Source organism: Molothrus ater, chromosome 15 (assembly GCF_012460135.2).
Source record: "Molothrus ater isolate BHLD 08-10-18 breed brown headed cowbird chromosome 15, BPBGC_Mater_1.1, whole genome shotgun sequence".
In the NCBI taxonomy this organism is placed as follows: Eukaryota; Metazoa; Chordata; class Aves; order Passeriformes; family Icteridae; genus Molothrus; species Molothrus ater.
In genome coordinates this window covers 7,368,823-7,389,437 of record NC_050492.2, presented here as the reverse complement: position 1 = coordinate 7,389,437, position 20,615 = coordinate 7,368,823, and positions in this window count along the sequence as shown.

The window sequence follows — 20,615 nt, the reverse complement described above, 5'->3', positions numbered from 1 at the left end:
TCAAAAAGTGCCTGACTGGTATGTTGGGCACCTGGATTGCAACACAATGAATGAGTATTGCCAGAAACATTGAAGTTTAAAAACAAAAGCTTGAGCTGAGGAGCAGCTCCCCAGAGAAGCATTCCCACAGGCACTGTCCCAGCTGCCACCAGAACTGTGTGGGACTGAGGAGCTCCCAGGGGCACTGGGACATGTGGTGAAGAGTTCCCTTGTTAAACAGAGGCCTGAGAGGTGTCTCACTGCAGAAGGGTGACAACCAAGGAAACAGGGGTGCCTTCTTCCTCAGTACCTTGGTTGCAATGTTTTCATCACAAATAGGCGTTTTCCACGAGGAGGGCCTATATAAAAGATGTTGCAAATGCGCTACCAGGTGTGCTGGAATTTGTACCTTGTTCCATCTCCTGCCCTGAATCCTGCCTGAGGGAGGCTGAGGGTGACCAGCCCAGGCAGAGATGTCACCATCCCTGTGCTGGTGGCTTTGGCCTGGCTCCCCAGGCTGTGATGGGTCACAGGTCCCAGCCCCGGCACCAGAGTGCAGCCACCACCCTGGTGCTGTCACCTGTCCTGGGACAGGCTGAGCCCCTGGGGGGACACAGGCACGAGGCTGGGTCAGTTATGCTCCAAAATTGATGTGGGCAAGCTGCCTAAAACAAGGTGGGGGCTTGAAAAATACCTTGAAATGCAATTGTTGGAGGTGCAGCCAGCTCTGGCACATTTCTTAAATGAGAAACATCTTTTTGGCTGGGATAATCTATCATGCTTGAAACATTCTGAAAGGCTGTATCTTTCCCCTAAATACCTTTACTATTTTAATTTAAAAGCTTTTAAAAATTATCACCCAAATGAATGATAAGGAGTGAGAGGGTAAACTGCTCTGAGCTCTCCATTAATGCAAACAATGCAAAGCGACTCTGCCCTATTTACAGAAAATTAATGAACTTAAAAAAGATGAACTGCATGTCATTCTAGTGATCATAAGTTGTTTTTCATGCAAGAAGGTTTGCAGCTTTATACATTAAGTGCTGGGACAAAAGAAACATCTGCAATATTAATAATTGTAATAGATGATTGTATGTTGAGGGAATAGAAATAATATTAATTTTCTTTAATGAAGACTAATGAAATTGTTCTGATCTTTCCATTACAATTTCAACAAGTTTTTCTAATCAAGAAGATCCTGCCTTTTGAAAGCTAATTTTTCATTTTTAATTCCTGAAATGTCAGCAGAACACTATAATGTAAAGGCAATATCGTAGGATGTCAGTACATTTCCAGTTCTAATGGGAAATTGATGCATTTCAGGGGGTTTGTTTTGCTTTTGATTAAAAGAAAAAACCTCAGGCTATTACAGAAAAAGATGTTTTTCTGTCACGGTCCTTTGTCTATAGACTGACTTGGCAGATACTCTTCACTGGGCTTATCAACAGCTGGATGGACAAAGTGCCTTTTCCCTAAGCCTGACTAGGGCAGGATGCCAAGCACTCTGAGTGAAGGGATGCAGCCTCGAGGGGCAGAGAAAGAGATCCTCACTGGAACCAGCTCCTCTGGGAGCACCACAGTCAGCACAGATAGATCACCTTTGAAAAGCACCCCAGCTCATTCAGCCTGGTTACAGATGCTGGAGAACAAGTAGAACCTGACTTTTTGGGGGTGTTCATGCTCAGATTCACAAAGGAGCACAACTATAGGAACTCACTTGTTTTTGGGATGATACAGCTCTGCCCTTCCTTTGTCACAGACAGCAGTGCTCCCAGAGCTCCTGTGGGGCTGCCTGGGGGTGTTTGCTGCTGATAAAGCTCTCTGCCTAGATGGACCTGGACCTGCCCCATCTCCCCTCTGCCAGCTGCTGGGTATCAGCCCTAATTCTAGAAGGAAAAAATTTTGGGTGTTTGCACAGAATTTTTTTGTCTTAATTTCTGTCACATATATCTTATAATCTGCTGTCTAACACTTTTCATAGCATTAATATGGTTGTTGATCCTTCAATATTTTTCACGCCTGATGGTTTCTTAGAAAGCATCAATTATTTTCCTACCTGTGTTCACAGTTTTGTTGTAATTAAAAAAAAAGAAAAGGAAATGTAAGGATTTATTTTACTTTTTGTTTAAACAGAAGAACTGAATTTGTCCATAACCTTCGTATAAGCACAAGCCTGATAACTTCCAGAGCTAATGATGAAATCTGAACAGGTGAACTGCCATTTTCAGGCCAGTTGGTGTGAAGAAGAAACAGGATAAAAAGTCATACTGAAAATCACAGCTGATTAGTGTGATGTTAGGGTCATTTCTAGCTGCATTTATGCCCCAAAGCACATGTAAACACTCACAGATACAGAAAGTATTTATCTCCTGTAATATTTCATTTCTATGCTCTGGGAAAATTTCTCAGTGGGTATCATATATCTTTGGCTGAGAAACAACTGCCTTCTCCCCTTCTACTTTTCCTTCCTTCCTCAGCAATTCTGGTTTGTTTTGCCACCTGCCTCGTGCCCCAGTCCCTCTCCCCTGCCCTTAGTTTATTGTCACTCCCCTGGTTTCACAGATACCCACTGTGTCTCCTCCAACTTTGTGCTGGAATGATGTCCCGAAGGTTCCAGATTGCCGGCACCTTCATTTCATGGCCCCTCCTGCTGACTTGGGTGCTTCTGGAACAGCACCACGGCACCCAGAGAAGGCAGATCCTTGACAGATGCAGGAGCTTTGATGTCACACTCTCTTTTTATTAAAAACCAAAAAGGACATGAGGACTTCTGTGTCCGTGGGCTCCGAGCTCTCTCTCAACAGTGTCACCCACACATTGACTTGTCCCTTTCTGTGACACATATCAAATACCAAGATTGCAATTACACCAAGTATGGACTTTTCTGCCTAATTGAGATTAAGACACACAGTTAGAGCATTAGCTCAGGAGCTGAACCTTGGGGCCTTCCAGCAATTACTTATCTATTTGCTGTGTCGGGTCCTGATTAGTTATTCCAACAGTTACACATTTGCAGCACTTTGCCATGGGAGAGACCTGCTCAGGCCCTTCAGTGCACAGCGAGGGGCCCTCCCAGGTGTACTTGCACACAGGTGTACATTCACACAGGTGTCCATGCACACAGGTGTCCATGCACACAGGTGTACATTCACACGGGTGTACATTCACACAGGTGTCCATGCACACAGGTGTCCATGCACACAGGTGTACATTCACACGGGTGTCCATGCACACAGGTGTACATTCACACAGGTGTGTCCATGCACACAGGTGTACATTCACACAGTTGTCCATACACACAGGTGTGCATTCACACAGGTGTCCATGCACACAGGTGTCCATGCACACAGGTGTACATTCACATGGGTGTACATTCACACAGGTGTCCATGCACACAGGTGTCCATGCAAACCCTAGCCTGCCCATGAGCACCCCTGTCACAGAAATATTTTCTGAAAAATCCTTTTGCCAGGATCTTTTCTCCTGAGAAGCTGGGAAGCTTTGGCTTTTTGCTCTTTTGGAATGTGATTTGGAGAATTGTTTACCCAGCATGTGAAATTGTTTTTACTTGATGACCAATGACAGCCACCTGTGTTGAGGCTGTGAGCAGTCACAAGATTTTATCATTCTGTTCCTTTCTTTGCTAGCCTTCTGATGTAATATATAATTATATATATTTAATATATAATTTATATAATTATTTAATATCATTTATATAAATATTTAATATATAATTTATATAATGATAATATTTTATATAATTAAATTATAAACTATTATATGATTTAGATAATTTAATAATATATATAAGATATTATTTATATAAAATAAAATTTAATGCATAATATATAAATATACATACAATATATATAATTTATATATATATATATAATATATATAATAAAATAATAAATCAGCCTTCTGAAACATGGAGTCAAGATTCTCATCTCTTCCCTCGTCCTGGGACCCCTGTGAACACAACCACACACCCCCAGCTTCTCCTCCTGCCTCTGTGTGTGACTTGAGGCACTGCTGCCCACGCTGCTCTCTGGGTAAAATGGAGCCATAAAATGAGAGCTATCACATGAAATTTGCAGTGGTTGCAACCACCAGTAACTGGGCTGGTAGCCTTGAGCAAATCACCTTGGCCTGTGCTTCTGCTTTCCCAAAAACCAGTGTGGTTTCTGGAAGACCTACTCTGTGAAGTCAGAGAGGCAGAGGTAGATTTCCCTAAGGTTTTTTGGTACTTCTGTGCTTTGCAGTGAATCAGGGTGCTGATGGAGTTCTCATGCAGCTGTCACCCTGTCCCCAGCTTGTCTGGGGGAAGCAGGGCAAAGGGCTGAGATTGCTCAGCCTGTGATCAAAGAGAAGAGCAGAGAGAGAACGTTTCAGTTGCACCCCAAACCCTGCTCCCTTTCTGGTTGCTGGTTTTCCTTGCTGGATTTTTCCAGCAGAAACACAGCATGGCAGGAACCTTGAGCTTTTCCAGTGAGTGTCAGCCAGAGGTGGCTGAATGCTCCTCATCCTGCTGTGCCTGGCACTGCCAGGTGTAAATGTGGAAGGGACCAAACCCTACCAAAACCTACAGCCCTGATGGCTTTCCCAAGAGGTAGCTCTGCCTCCAGCTACCCTCCTGCTTCTCCTTCCTTCTTACTTTCTCTCAGTTTTGGGGGTGTAGAGGTCTCTGCTCACTCTTCCCATCTCAATGTATGTAAAATAAGGCAGTTTTGTGGTGGAAGCAAGTCAAGACCTGATAGAAACCCTCAGCAGCAGGGTTTGACACTTGGGAAACTGGGGCCCAGCTGCAGCTCCAGCCAGCCTGGAGCTCAGCACAGCTGGGGCTGCAGGAGCTGGAAAAAACACCCGAGGAAATTATTTATGTGACTTTGTTTTCTGCACAAATCTCACCCTAAAAAGGGCACAGCTGTCACTCTGTCAACATCAGCAAGTAACTATGTCAAGAAAAACATCATTGTGCTTCTGACTTTGGTGCTTGCTCTGTCGAGCAGAGCCCAATAGGTGGACCACTTGGATCGTGTGAGGAACGGCACAGTGTGATGTGCAAAGCTGGAAGGGCTCCTCCAGCTCCAGCTAAGCTTGTTATTTTTCCCCCAATAATAGAGTGAGAATTGAGAAAAAGACAGAAAATCAGCAGTAGAAAAATCAGCCCCTCCTTGTTGAATAGAAAATTGAATTTTTTCCTGAGCACAATATACCTGAAGAACGATAAGAAACAACTTGGATATCAAGCTAAATAAATAAAAAAGATGTTATATAACCTAATTTTCTGTGGGCCTTACAGAAGTCTCTAATTTATCAGCTTTCATTTAACCAGAGCAAAATTAATAAGATGAGAAAAGCAGAGCTAACTGCAATACTACAAGATTTCTTAAAAAGAAAAATAAAATGTCTAATGAGCTAATCTAAATGAGCTCAGTATTTTGTCTGTGAGCAGCTGTGTGGGAATTCAGAAGGGCTGACCTTCAGGAGAAGCTGATGATGGGTGAATGGCACTGAAGGCAGGGGCCCCTGGTCCCCAGGCTGGTGTTAGCTGGCAGAGAATTGGCTCCACAAAGGGGAATTTGCAGCAGTGCTGGGGCTGGCTGGGCTGCTGGGCTTGGAGGTGGGGATGCAGGGGAGGAGGGATGTTCCTGTGTGCCTCAGCCAGTGGGTGCTGCAGCCTCCTGGGAGGTGCAGTGCTTCACAAAGGGGCAGCAAGGTGCAGAGACAGGGGAGCTGATCGTCCTTTGGTGTCTGTAGGAGCTCAAGGCACACACAGTGTGGTTCACATGCTCAGGGACTGATGAAACACAGGAATACCATTGCACATCAATGTCAGACAGTGACCTTGGGTGTCACTGGCAGATAAAAGCAGCCTGTGTGCCTTTGCCCAGGGATGGATGACAGAGGAGTGTGTGTAAGAGCCACAACAGCTGTGAGGAAAAGCTCCTGCTCTGGGGAATTTCACCAGGGACTCTCCTCTGCCCCTGTGTGACTGAGGGCAGCTCCAGCCCTGCAAGGAAGCTCTGGATGGAAATGCAGTGTCAGCATCTTGGCACACCCTCTCAATCAGCAGACCACAGCTGCCAGTGGAGTAGAAGGGAGTGGCCTTTTCCATCACTGAAGATAAATTTATCAGGAATTGTGATTTGATCTAATGCCTACAATTTCAGCCCTGCCTTTAGGAGTAGAACTGGGGACATATCAATGGGAGGTTTCTTTTGGAAAGACCCATTAACCCCCTGCCACTGTTATTCTCTGGATACTCCATGGGAGATTGTTCTGTCTTTGTGCCTTTAGCCTCAGTTGGGAGCTCTTTCTTCAGCTCTGAGATCTGATTGCATGCCCAATCCCACTTAAACTGGCAGAGCATCATTCTACAGCCCATTACAGCTGCCAGTCATTTAAATTACATGATTTGCATTTATTTGATAAACACAAAGAGTTTTTTTAACCATTTAGAACAGAAACTGATTTTCTGTTGCAGCTGCCCACACTGCACAGAAAGGTGTGTTGGGTTTCCTGTGCCACCCTGCAGCTGGTACCTCCCTGTGCTCTCAGCCAGGCACTTTTCAGGGTGTTCTGCCTTGTATCCCACCCACCAGCAATCTTTTTATCAACACTGAATTTGCTGTGAATTCTTACCATCTTTCTTCTATCAATGAGAAGAAGTGCAAGTGTCTGGTGCTATAACATAACCACAGGAGAAAGCATTAAACTGAAGATCATCACTTCACCAGCCCATGGCTTGTGAAGTATTTGTACAACTAATTAAACTTTTTTCCATCTGTCTCCTAAATGGGACCTTAGTTCTGAAGAAGTCCAGACTTCTTCTGGGGTCACAGCTTTGCTTCAGCATCACTTTTCCCCGGCAGCTGTAAAGTAATAATGAAAGAAGTAGAATGATGTAGTTTATTTGTTAGTGAAAGTAGTGGTGAAGTAAAAGGGGAAGCTTTAAAAAGTAAAAAGGCAGAGACAGTTTTTAGTGCAGATGGAAGGAATTGCTGTTGACCTCACTTTAGAGAGATGTGACACACTCTTGTTCATGAAGAAAAAAGTAAAGGTTTATTCCCACCTCTCATTATATAGAGTTTTACAAACATATCATGCCTATTTCTAATTGGTCAGTAACAAGTTGTTACCTGTAACAATTGGTGAATTCACCAGAGGTGCCTACATGCTGGCAAGCATCTGTTTTTAGATGTTGTTTGCATATTTCTCTTTGATGGTTTAGAACAGCTTATAGAGGTGCAACAGTCCCAATCTCAGAATCCTTTCTCAGGGAATCAAGCTGTTTTTCACTGTTCCAGGAGTCTACTCTAAGGAAAGGCTGGTAGCTTTCTCACAGCTATGTCTGGTTGAGCCAAAGTCCAGTCTATGAAGTTTTACAGGCCTGCTGTTCAGCCACCACAGGAAGGTAGGACCAAAAACTCTGGAAACATAATACATATTATATTATATTATATTATATTATATTATATTATATTATATTATATTATATTATATTATATTATATTATATTATATTATATTATATTATATTATATTATATTATATTATATTATATTATATTATATTATATTATATATAGTATATATAATTATATTATATAATATATACAATATTATATAATATATAATATACATAATATATAATATTGATAGATTGCCCCAGTGATTAATTAGTTTGTCAGAAAAAGCCCATCAAATCAATGGTTTTTACTCTTTCTTTTGCTGGATCCTATGTTATGCTCTTGCTGATTGCAAGGGGAGCCCCTTGTGTTGCAAAGTCTTTTGCTCTGGTGTCCTCTGCTTGGTTCCAGGCTGCTCCTGCTCCCCAGGGGCAGGGAAGGACAACAGGACACCCTGTATGCTGTGGGAACAGCTGCTGTTGAGAGGTGTCACTTCACTTTTTACCACACTTGGTTTCCAGGCAGCAAGGCTTTTTGCCTGTTCTTTGCAGGACAGTCTGCATTGCTCAGTGACTTTAGGAGAAAACAAGTTACTTATGTTCTCTCACAGAAAATAGCAGTCTTGGAAGGGAGCTGAGGGAAGAACAGGGAGATAAGAAGCATTGTTATGATTAAAAATTGTCTCACTGATCTGCTGTGGTTTCATCTTAGCCCATGGAGTAGAAAATGTTCTGACTGGAGGCAGCAAGGCCAGATTTAGTTTCTAATTACCATCATTCATTATATATAATTGTTTTTTATATATATATAGGTGTTGTAAGAGAAATAATGCTCAATAAAAATTATGTTTTGTGAGGCCAAGGGGATGATGCAGCATAAATAAACATGTAGGTTGAGGTCATATAAATGTGGTAGGTTGAGGTAGATTGCAACATCCATGTTATTAAGGAGTAATAACTCAGTGGCCTGCAGTAGTCACAGTGCCTTTATTTTGTGCTAGGCACCCCCAGACCCTGCCAGCCCCACCCCACTTTGCAGGCCTGGCAGGCAGGAGGGTCTGCAGGGCTCTGGGGACCTCAGCTCTGCCCATGGCTCAGCCACAGCAAGAGAGGTTGATGCAGGTCAAAATGAGAATTACAGAGGACTCAAGGAATAATCAGTGTCCTCTGTTATGTTTGTTGTGTGAAATCTGCTGCCCTCAGATCTGATCCTGCCAGCCCTTCCTGCATGGGGAGGGACCTGGGAGTTCAAATAGTCTCAAAGCCAGGTGGCCCCCACAGAACCTGTACAGGTTTTTGAAAGGAGGTTAAGCCCAAGAGTCACAGGAGATGGGAGGAAAGCAACACATGAAAAGTTTTGGAGTAGAGCCATTTAAGAATTGTTGAAAAAGATTTTTCCACTCTTGCTTCCAGTTAAGTTTTTTTTTTTTTTTTTATTTTTCCCCCTACACTCAAACTTCTTCCTCTTTTTCAGGCTCAGATTTGATTTAAATCATTGTAGACTTCTCAGATGTGCTCTGGAATAGCCTGCTTAGACAAGCCTGCAGGCAGATCCCATTAGCACCTGCTCCTTCCCCATCTTGGAGCAGCCCCTCTGTGTGACCTGGAGGGTGGGGAATGGCTGCAAGTGTAAACTCAGAGAAACCAGAGTGCAGGGCTGAGCTGCAGGGAGCAGCTGATTCACCTCAGACTCTGCGTGGGTGAAGGGAAATCACCAACAGCCAGACAATGCAATGTGATGTGCACCCACTCCTGCTTTTTCTAGAATTTCTGTTCCTCTTACTTTTAGCAAATGCCCTCGTGCATTACAAGTCTGAAAATTCTTAGGAAATTTTCCTTTTTTTTTCTTCTCTGAAAGCTTTTAATAATTAAAACAAAACCCAGAAAATCACTGCAAGGGACACATTCATTTTCAGCTGTGCAGAGGAATGCCTAAACCTGCCTCATGTAGAACCACTCAAATTACCCTATTAAACTTATTATAAGCCTAAATTAACTTCTAGTAATTCTGGTTTTTTGTAGTTTAAGCTCGTAGGCTATAGACTGAGTGGTTGACTTGATCCTCACCAGAGCTGATGCATCAGCCAAAATCAGCCCAAGTTTTGCTGACCACCATTCCTGTTCGTTCTGGCTGAACTCTTCCACACAGATTTGTCTTCTCCATTGGTCCTGGCAGTGCCAATGCCAGGGAAGTGACTGGATTTTCACAGTACAGCCCACCATGATGCTCCATGCCTTGGTCTTCATGAGAGCTGAGAGCAGCTCAGTATAGACTTACTGAAGAATAAGGAATTGTACACACAAGGAAGTATTAAATGCTTTGGACAAAACTTAAGAAATTTAATCTTTCCTCTTTGTTAATAAGTACCTGGAAAAACATGGAACCTATCTAAAGAAATGTGCATAGATACACATTTATAAATATATGTTTATAAATCTCCTGGGTGTGCATGCACACCTGTCAGAGGAGAGACTTTGGAAATGCACACCTTTATTTCCCAGGGTTACAGCATTTCATGTTTAGCAATTCCACTCCTCCTACTGCATTACTGCCAGCGTGACAATTATTCTTTGATTCCTTTCCTCCTGTACAGTGTTAATTTTTTAATATCAAATGTGGTGCTTTTGACAAATTTATAAAAAGTATTGGTTTGTAGATTGATGTATATTGGTTTGTAAATTAATGTAAACAGGTTCTTCAGTGGAGTTCAGCATGGCCAAGCCTGAATGCCCTTCAGAAGTTGCTAGGTGACACTGGCACACCTCAGTCTGCTGAACAAATGAGAGCTCATAATGTTGATGCAGTGTGTTCAACCAAACATCCTGCTTTCATTTTGACAGAAGCTTTTTTCCTTTCTGCAAATCATTGTATAATTTTATGAACTGCAAGCAAGTTCAGATTACATTTTTTGCTAGTTGTGATTTAGTTCATAAAGCCAATGCAAGTTTTTCCATGTTGCTTTCATGGAAATCAGAACAAATCTGTATATTTGCATGGGCAACAACATAGAGTGATCCAGAATATTTAACAAATTTCACAGCTTTGATCCTGAACTGCATTTATTCTTGTTTTGCTGCCTGTACTGAAATGCAGAACAGCTGAGCTGAAATGCATCTTTGCAGCCTCCTCCACACTCACTCAGAGCACTTGCAAACCCACAGGAACCCAGTCTGTGTAACACAGACTTAGGTATGTGCATTATGTCCTTGGGCACCCAGGACAGATGAGTCACTGCTGAAAATGTGGATCCTTAACCAGAACCAGCACAGTTTTTTTCTGGCTCCTTCCCAGTAGCTCATGCCATAACATGTAAAAGTAGAATTTTATGACAGTGAAAAGGAGGAAAAGAGCAAAAGTCCTTTAAATTTTTCTCTTTATTTTCCTTTTTTTTTCTTAAGAAAAATATTTCCCGATTTCTTTCTTCCCTGTTTTGAAGTAGTAATCATGCTGCACTGACTCAGACTGTTCACAAGGTGATTTCACTTACCTGGAATTGGTGAGAAATGTGTTTCTAAAAATTTTCCTCCAGGCAGAGACCTGTGGAGCCAGGAAATGTCTCTCAGTGGACTCCTCTGAAGCAAAATGGTGAGTTTGAAAAGAGAGGGTGCATGGGCTTTCAAGCCTTTGGCCTGTCTCTTCCAGCATCATTTTTGTGATCCAAACTGGCATTGATTTAAGATGTGTTCCTGTTCAGGGTAAATAACAGCTTAAAGCAGCTGTTAATTAGCTCAGCTCTGTTCCATTCTTGCTTTTCATGTTTATAGATCTCCTTGAGAAATAAGAAGCAGAAGGAAAACATCCAAGAAGAAGAAGTAGCAAGAAGGCAAAGGATGGGGATTGCAAATGGAAACTCATTTCATAAAACTTTATATAAATCTGGGCTGCATCTGTGCAAGGAACAGTGACTTAGGAAGAGAAACCTGTCGGTTTCTGGAGCAAGGTGCAAAGCCTGGCAGCCTCTATGCCTGCCCATGGCCATTGTGTGCTCACCTCTGGAGTCTCGACCTCATTTTGCCTCCCCTGGCCTCGGTCAGGCACTCTCAGCCCCACTGGGAGGGTCGTGGCTGGGTGTGAGCCCAGAGGAAAGACACTGTGGGCTCAGCAGGCCTTAGCTCACATTTATTTGGGGGTAGCAAGCTGCCATGTCCAACCATTTCAATCTATTCTACATATATAAATATGTATACATCATATATATATATATAGACACTTACATACATAAATAAAGCATTCAGCTTCTGGCCAAGAGGGAACTATTTGTAGCTCTGTTGCCCACTTGACTGCCTGGTGATGATTGTCTTTCTGGGAATCTTGGATCATTCCCAGCATAAGCGAGCAGATAAAAATTTGTGTTTGCAAGTGCAGCAGGTGTCTGCAGAAAGTCATTGCTGCTGAAAAATAAAAAAGTAAAATAAAAAATGCTACCCATATAGTACAAAAACCAGTGGGGAATATTTATTGTTATTTTGCAACGCAGACTTTCAATTGAGAATCACTTCTCTTAGACATTCTCAGAAGAAAAAAAATCCTTGGTACCTTGCATGACTGGGCTGAGATTCTCATTTTGAGGGCTCAGTACTTAATGAAAAACCTGAAACACAAGACTCTTCCCAGTCTCCCTGAAAGACAGTGCTGGATCAGTGTGCTAGTGTGAATGCCACCCCTTGCTTACCTGCCTGTTGCCCTGAGTGGAATCTCAGAATTACCTCAAATGAAAACTTTCTCTTCTATGTTAAGACCATCTCAGTGACACTGAGCAGCTCACGCTCTGCTGTGAATTGGTCTCCAGGTAATAACACAGTGCTTATCTCTCCTTACTTACTTCTCCAGCCACTCTTTCCCTTAATGTTCAAACTGAGGGATTGAGGCATCATCTGGTATCCCAGCACTGAAGCTGTCTCATGTAGCATCACCAGTTGGCACTCAGTCTCATTTTAATGTTTCCAAACCAGAGAGGGCAACGTCAGCTACCTCCCAGGATGGATGCAGAGGCTATAATCCAGAAATCTTTGTTAACAAAAGCTGTTTCTTATCACTCTTCAAAAGACTATGAAGACAATAAACTAGTCAATTTAGTCTAATGGACAGGTGTTCATTAGGGTCTTGTTAATACTGTCTGGAAAGACTTAAAGAAATGTGAATGTCATGGGTGTCAGCTGCTGGAGTGGCAGGACCTGAAGCAGTGCTGATGAATGTTTGTACTTGCACAAGAGGCAATTCCAGTTCATTGTCCAAGGTGTTAACTATTGACATTAGCACTGCTTAAAATTTCCCTTTTGTGAATCTATTCAGATTTCCCTCTGAAATTTAGTTCTCATAAGGTAAAGACATTAGTAGGGATTTCTCCTGATAAATCTGATCTGTATTCTCTCCACATTTGGCACAAATATTTTCTGCCCAGCATCCCCCACTTCTGCCAGCATTCCAGCCACTACAGCTGAAAGCCTGTTTATTCTCATATCACTTGTAGAGGAAAGGATTATTATTTCCTCTTACAGTCTGGGAGGGAAGCATGGAGAGATGGCTCCCATTTCCTGGCAGGTATTTTCCTCTGTCAGAATCCCTGAATGGCACCTGTGACTGCTGAAACCAGCAGCAGATCATTTATTTACCTGTGGGAGAGCTCCCCAGGGCCAGACCCTGCTGGGGGATGTGAGCCTGCAAGGCAGCCTGACTTGGTGGGTTTAAGGTATTTATGCATAATAAGGTATTTATTAAGGTTTAAAGTATTTATGCATTTTGGTTTTGTTTGAGTGCTGTTGCAGAGGGAGAAACTTTTAAAGCATTTGTTGCACAGATAGATCTGGGAAAAAGACATTTGCCGAGGCATGTTTTGTTTCTGTTTTAGCAGCACAATTATCCATTTTGCTGCTGGCACCTGCATCTTTCTGACCTGGGACCTCTGTACTGAGGGAAGCCCATCCTTAGGCGCTGGCCAGGGACAGCTCAGGGAACGAGCAAGTGACACCTTAACCTCAAAATACTAATTAAAAACTGCCCTTGAGCCAGCTCCAGGTCAGGCAGCAAGACAAAAGGCCCTGGAGAGGGATGAATTTACAGTAAATAGCAAGACCTGTAAGACCTTATTGTGGGTAACAGAGAGTTTCAATACATAGAGCTTCAGTCTTACTGAAATATGATTAAAACTACTTATGTATAGTTTCTTTATCAGAAATTCAGTAGAATTATTTATTTTCCTCTTCCCAAAAGTCTGATTATTTAGCACAGCTGAACCATTAGTGGCTTAACAAAGAAAGACCTATACACAAGCCAATAAAAATGCTTTTACAATAAATGATCTGCTTGCCTTTTGAGAGCTGAAACAATCTGTTTGATTGTGACAGTATTGATTAGAGCAAGATAAAGACTATTAAGACAATATATTTCTTGAAGGTGAGCATTTAGGGGATTCTGGATAATTTCCTATTTCTTGTCAATCTTTAGAAAGATTTTCATTTATCACTGAACAGCAAGCAGATCTGAATAAATTGCTAAACAGAGGTTTCCCCACAAAATGACTTTGGATATCTAAAACAAAACTAGTTTTCACTTTAAGCTATTTTCTGCTTTTCCTTAGGTAATTGTAACTTTCCAGTATGAGAATCAAACAGTATTATATGTAACAAATAGAACATATTTAAGGACATACTTTCAATGAAATAGTTTTCAGATTTTGATGTTTGTGGTCATTATCATGAAGGTTAAAAATGATAGAAATAACATCAGGAAATAGGTGCTGAAACTCCTACAATCAAAGAGCAACAAAGTGAATATGAAACTTTAATGTATTGGCATTTATGTGCACCAATTATTCTAATATTTGACTAACTCTGCAAATTCCATTTTCCTTCAAGATTTCTGCATTTTTATACCAAAAGCACTGAATAGAAATCTGATGTTTTGAAAACAGACTGATGTCATATTAATTCTGCATTGTGATAAAATTTTGCCATAAGCCCCTTGACTGCTATGAAACAAATATCTTTACTTCAGATGATTAAAAAAAAAAAAGGTGCAATTTTCTATATATTGGGGTTACATAGAAATCCTGAAAATCTAGACTGCAGTTACAGTGATGAAACCACTATAATCAGAAAAAAAGGTGAAGTTACCACATAGAAAACTGTCCTGATTCAGGACATGCAGGGCCTGTCTCTGTGCCATTGAAGGACCAGAGGCTTTGGCACTGGCCCCACACTGTGGGCTCAGCATTTATTTGGGGGTAGCAAGCTGCTATGTCCAGCACCAGCCCCTCCTTTCACTACTGGCTCTTCTACTCTGCCCTCAAGGCAGGCACACACTAATGAAATTGCTCTAATAAATCAGTAATAATTACTGATCCAAATATAAAAATGTATCTTCCCTCAGCAGAAACCGAAGATGATGAAGTTCTCCAATAAAAAATATTTTCAAATACTGTGAATAAAAAGCCAGTTTCAGAAACACATAACAAATGTAAACCAGAGAGAGGCCTTAAAATGGGCTGTAGCTGATTTCCCTGTACAGCTTTTCCTGAAGTTTCACTGGTTGCTAAGATACTACCAGTATTATCTTCCACTGTGCCTTTGGTATTTGAAATTTTATATTTTTAAGCCCTGTACAAGTCTCCTTTATGCCTTTACCTGCACCTTTTCTTTAGGAATGAGCAGGTGGGGAGTGTAGGTGAGATTCTCACACATGAAAAACCCCAGACTTCAGTTATTCTAGCAGAGCACTCCTACCTTCTAACCACTTACATTCTGCCTGGTAAATACAATTGCTTTATTTAGAAATCAACAGTTTTTAGGCTGTGTCCTGCCAGATAATGTATACTCTTTTAAAAATGCAGAAAATTTCACTGCCTAGAGGTGTCAGAAAATCAGAGGTCTGATTTTCTAAGTTTATTTGGAAACTATATGCTCAAATACCTGTTTTCCTCAATCAAAGTAATGTTTATGTCTAAATGGTTTGCATTTTAGTGCTCTGCAGGCTGAGGAAGTTTTTTTTCAGGATCCTGTAAATGATTTTCATAACTGAAGATGGAGGGATTGGAAGGAAACTCATTCCTTAAAGTTCATCACTCTCACCAAGCATGATTAAACACTATATAATTTAACATTATTTGCTGATAGAAAATCAAAGCACTTGCCCCCAGCATGCTGGCATTTACAGCAGTGGGGAACATTTGCACATTTTATGCTTACAATAACAGATGAGTTATGAAACAGATTCTGATACTCATGGAAGTCTTCACAGCATATGAGCTTGTTCCAGATCCCTACCATTATTGTGATCTATTTCTACAAACTGGAAGTAAAGAAAAACTATTTTGATGACAGATAGTGGATAAATCTTCCAAACTCCAGTAGCAGGTTCTCCTCAAGCATGCTCCACTGCAGGGCTAATCCTCTTTCTCACAGGGTTTGAGTTTGGTTTTTTTGTTAATAAAGACTTGCATAGGCATGGATTGTCTTTCTCTCCTGAGACACTGGACTTTTGTTTGATTCTGTGAAAGTATATCACAAATAAGGAGTTAAGTAATCTCAAGAAACTGAAAATAATTTTAAATGTTAAAGAATGCAAGTCAAATGCAGTGCCAGAATATTCCTTTTAAATAAGCTGCCTTCAAAATCAGTATTAGGAATTAAAATGTTTATTTGGTGTGGTGCTTGGACTGCATTATTGAAGAGTGTTGGAGAGTTAAACTCCTATTGGCTCTAAATTTTAGCTTTGGGTCTTTTATGTAAGAACTAATAGCTGCAAGCACAATTCTGTCTCTTTGATGTCTGTGTGCTATATTCCTTCCCTACTGTGATATTGAAGATTATGAAATTGAGCAGAGGATCCTAAGAACAAATTCCCAGTATTTATATGTTAAAATTTTTGAGAAATCCAATTTGAGTCTTTACAGCATTACCTCCTCTTAAAACATTATTAAAACCATGCTCATTTTAGCTTATTTACTCATTAAAACTATGCTCATTTTAGCTACTGCAAGAGAGTGGCCATTCTTCACAGTCCTCTGCAGTTAACCAAGAACATGCACACTTCACTTGTTCTACTCATAAAGGATGTTAGATGGACACTTAAAGCCCTTAATGATGTGTGTACAGTGATGGAAAGCAGTTCCAGAATTTGTTTGGAAAGCTCCAGAAGGTCTTGGATTTGCTCATGCTCTTCCTTTATCATTACTCCTGGTCTTGATACTGATAGTTCACTCCCATTCCATGCCATGTAGACAGGAACAGGATGAAAGTCTCCTCTGCCCTTCACATCTTGACTCAGACCATGAAATCACTGGCCACAAGCTGCCTAAGCATTGTGAAAGAGGATCCATTCAGACTGAGCTTTGACATATTTGTCCTTCCTGGCAAAAGTCCTTAGAATTAAAGTATTAAAAAAATGAGATAGGCACTAATAAAACTCCAGTGGAAGCCAGCTGATTTCAAATGCACCCAACTGACCTGCCTGCAGTCTATTGATTTCTGTTTGTCCTTTTTTGAATAAAACCAATAAATGTCTGGAAGTTCCCTAAGTGATTTGTTTGACGTTAAATAGAAAAATGTTAGCAAAATAAAGAGGAATACAAAAGGCAGGAACCATCTCTGTTTAGACTCTTCTTCCATTGTATTGTCTACTTATTGCAAATATTTTTACTGCTTCCCTTCCCACTTCCATTAAATTTTTGTCTCAGCTTTGTGGTGCTGTACAGTAATGGTTACAAGAAAGCAGCAGCATGACATGGTTTCTGTGAAGGTCAAAATTTAATCTCTGTGAGCCAAAACTTGACCTTTTTGTCATTTATGTTGATAATTTATAGCGCTCTGCTCTCCTGCTGGAGAACACAATAAGCACACCAGTTCTCTGGGCACCCACAGGAAAAGTATGGCTGGATGTGGAAGCATCCTTCAGTAGCTGCACTGGGAATGTGGGGGAATAACTGTTGCCTTCTATGCCTTCAGACAACAGATCCTCAGACCTTTTTTGAAAAATAATGATTCAGGCTCTATTCAGTCTCAAACTTTTTCATGTAAATGAGCCTAAGTTGGTGTTATATTAAAGAGGCCAGACAGCGAGTTCTATTTGCAGTTGTCTCATGTACTGATAATTGCAGCAAGTTCCAGTCCCTGGCAATGTCAAAAGTACTTTATAGCTCTTCAGTATTATTGGGTCTTCTCTTTAAATCCCACCCTCTGTGATCATTATCTCCAAGAGCCTCTTGTCTCCAAGTTTGTATTTTTACTCATCAGTGCTGCTTACAAGTATCTAATCATGCCACATCCTGCCTGCAGTCACCTTACCCCTAAAGCTAATAGCTCTGTACTCATACCTCTAACTCCAGCCAAACAAATGAATTAAACATTTAGCATCAGCCAACAAAGTGGGAAAGTAAATGCAATTCATCTTTGAGAAAAGTGGCTGCTCACTCTGCTTCAGCAGAGAACCCATCTCCACAGAGTATTAAAAGTGAGATATGTAAGGAGAGAGCAAGCTGGAATCCTTCCTCTCTCACACCTGAATAGTTCTGGGTTTTACACTGCACAGTTATTGCTGACTTGCAGCAGATAATCAGCAATAATGCCAGAGACCTCTCCAGCTGGCCGTATTGAGACAGACATGAACAAGGTGTGTTTGTGTTTGCACTGCCTGCATCTCGTGTTACAAGAGCCCAGAATTTGCCTGTTCTGAGAACATGAGGGATGGCTCTTCAATGACCACTGCAAGCAGCAGAGGACTCCATCCATGACCTCCAACAGACCTGGCAGGCCAGTTCTGCCTCACCTCTGTGTGAGATGTCACCTCCTCTTTTTCATTAGGTAAAGCTATGTATAGCTCACTGCTCCGTATGCAGAATCATTAAAATAACACCATAGACAGGAATAAAAAGAATGCAGTAATTTCACACATCCCTCCATTAATTTAATTATTTTATTGTCCAAGCATATGAAATATTGAATATCACCAGAGGATACATTAAAAATGTGACACCTGTTCTGTCATGAAGCATTCACATTAGAATTAATGGAACATGGACCTTGACAGTATTATTAAATATGTCTTGAAATAAATAAATAAAGCTACCTTTCTAACTGGAAATCCAGTTAGGTCTAAATAACCCATTTAGTAAATACACTTCCCTTCTTCCAAAGAAATTCCTTAGGAGACTATCTGTCTTGCTGGAGGCTTGTTTTCACTGGAAAATGAAGTTTTTTCTCTTGATCTTACATCCCCAAAGGAAGGACAGTCTCAGCTAATTTACCTCATGATCAAAGGGAAGTAAGTGCCTGTTCAACATTTTTTTAAACATGAGATAGTTCATGGTAAGTGCATAGCCAGGAGCAGAAGGAAGATGACTCTGTTTAGCAGTTATTGTGGGTCCAAACTGAGGCAGCATCTGCTCCAGAGGATGGCTGTCACCCAGGAGGGGATGCACAGAAAGCTCTGGAGCCAGCTGCAATGCAGAGGTCAAGCCTTGCATGGTGCTGCCTTTCTTTTCTGTTTATTTCAGCTTTCTCTCTCCTCTAGGATCAAGGAAAATGAAGGGGTAGTTTTCTTCTATGTTGCAAACTCTCCAGGTAAATTCATCCATTGGACCATTTGTGGCAATCCACCACACAATAGAATTATCAGTCTGTATGTTTAGCTACAGAATTATTTAAGGCATGCAAAATTGCACCCATGCAAAATTGGATTTGCATTGAATTATTTATTTATTTCTTTTAACCAACATAACTATTTTTGGTTACAGCTTAGAAAATACTTAGAAAATGACTCTTCTTCCACTTCTTTTATTCCCAGACACAGCAGGATACGCATCACTAAATAGCTTTTAGTGGTTATTTTGTTGGAGTTCCTAATCAATCCTGTTTTCCCTCCCCTCTATGCTATTTCTAACCCTAAGCCAGGGCAAAATCCATTGGTAGAACCATTTTGTAGAGACTGATGAGAAAACATGAGATTAATTCTTGGCTTTCAATTCAGGAAAGGCGTACAACTGGCATTCAGTTCAGGAAGTCTTCCAGAACTGGTGAAACATCTCCTGTCTGGCCCTGTGCACATTCAGATACATTTGTCATGCAGCTCTTCTGATAAGGGCTCCTGCTGTGCAGAGGAGCAGCCTCTGGAAACAGGAGTTTGCTGCTCAGGGGTGACAGTAGGAAAAGCATTTCTCCACCTCTGTTTTTGTCCTCTCAACAGCACAGCAAGGCATGACCTTATCACACTTATTTCTATAAAACACTTCAGATTTTTAGTACAATGTGTAAGCAATGGACATCTTCTTTAAGCTCAAAGGAAATGGACCATTTAATATAAAAAAAGCTGTGAATGGTAAAGGATTTCTCTTTAGTCTTGCTGCCCCAGGTCTGTTCCCAGCTAGTGAGCAAACATTTGAGCAATCTTACCCTCCATTAACAATAATGTCATCTATACCTATTTTACTTCATTTTGCTCATCAAGCAAAAAAATCTTTTACTGAATTATTTGCTGACAATTAATACTCTTAACAAAAGGAGTTCTTACATATGCTCTTGCTCTGGCTACCAGAAATCCCAGTGGGAGATATGCTACTCAATTTTGCCTGAGTTGTTTTAAAGTAAGAACTTGAAGACTCTAGCTACAGTAATTATTATAACATACAGAAGTTAAATTAGCATTTGCTAAATAGGTTATTAGAAAGATCACATGTTGTCATAGGTAGTAAATAGCTAAACACAGCATGTATAAAAAAGGCTAAAAACCTATTAAATCAGAACCAGTGATAGATTCACAAAAGTACAGATGGTTTGAATTTGAAACTAGGTAAGATTTCATCCCACATTGTGAAGAAAACCTTGGGAAATGGTCTTACTAGTCAACATTTCTATAAGAAATATCAGTCACCTTTCATTGCATTGCAATAAGTAGTTATGATGGTGACATCTTATGGTTTTCTTCTGCATCTTTTTGCCCTGAGATACCAAAAAAGGGATAACATATTATGCATATTTTGGTCATTTTACACCATGTGCTTCCTACAATGTGATTGGGGACCTTCATATATGTCTTGTCAAAATCTCCATTATTGAGATCCATCAACTAATGAATGTGACCCACTGTGGGGAGGAGCATGATTCATACTTGATTGAATGTAACAGCACCACATAACAATATAAGGAACTGAGAAACTGAATTTCTAGAAGAAAAATCAGGGACAATTTAAGAATTCCAGGACATAAATCCTTGAATGTGACTTGTTATATCTGTCT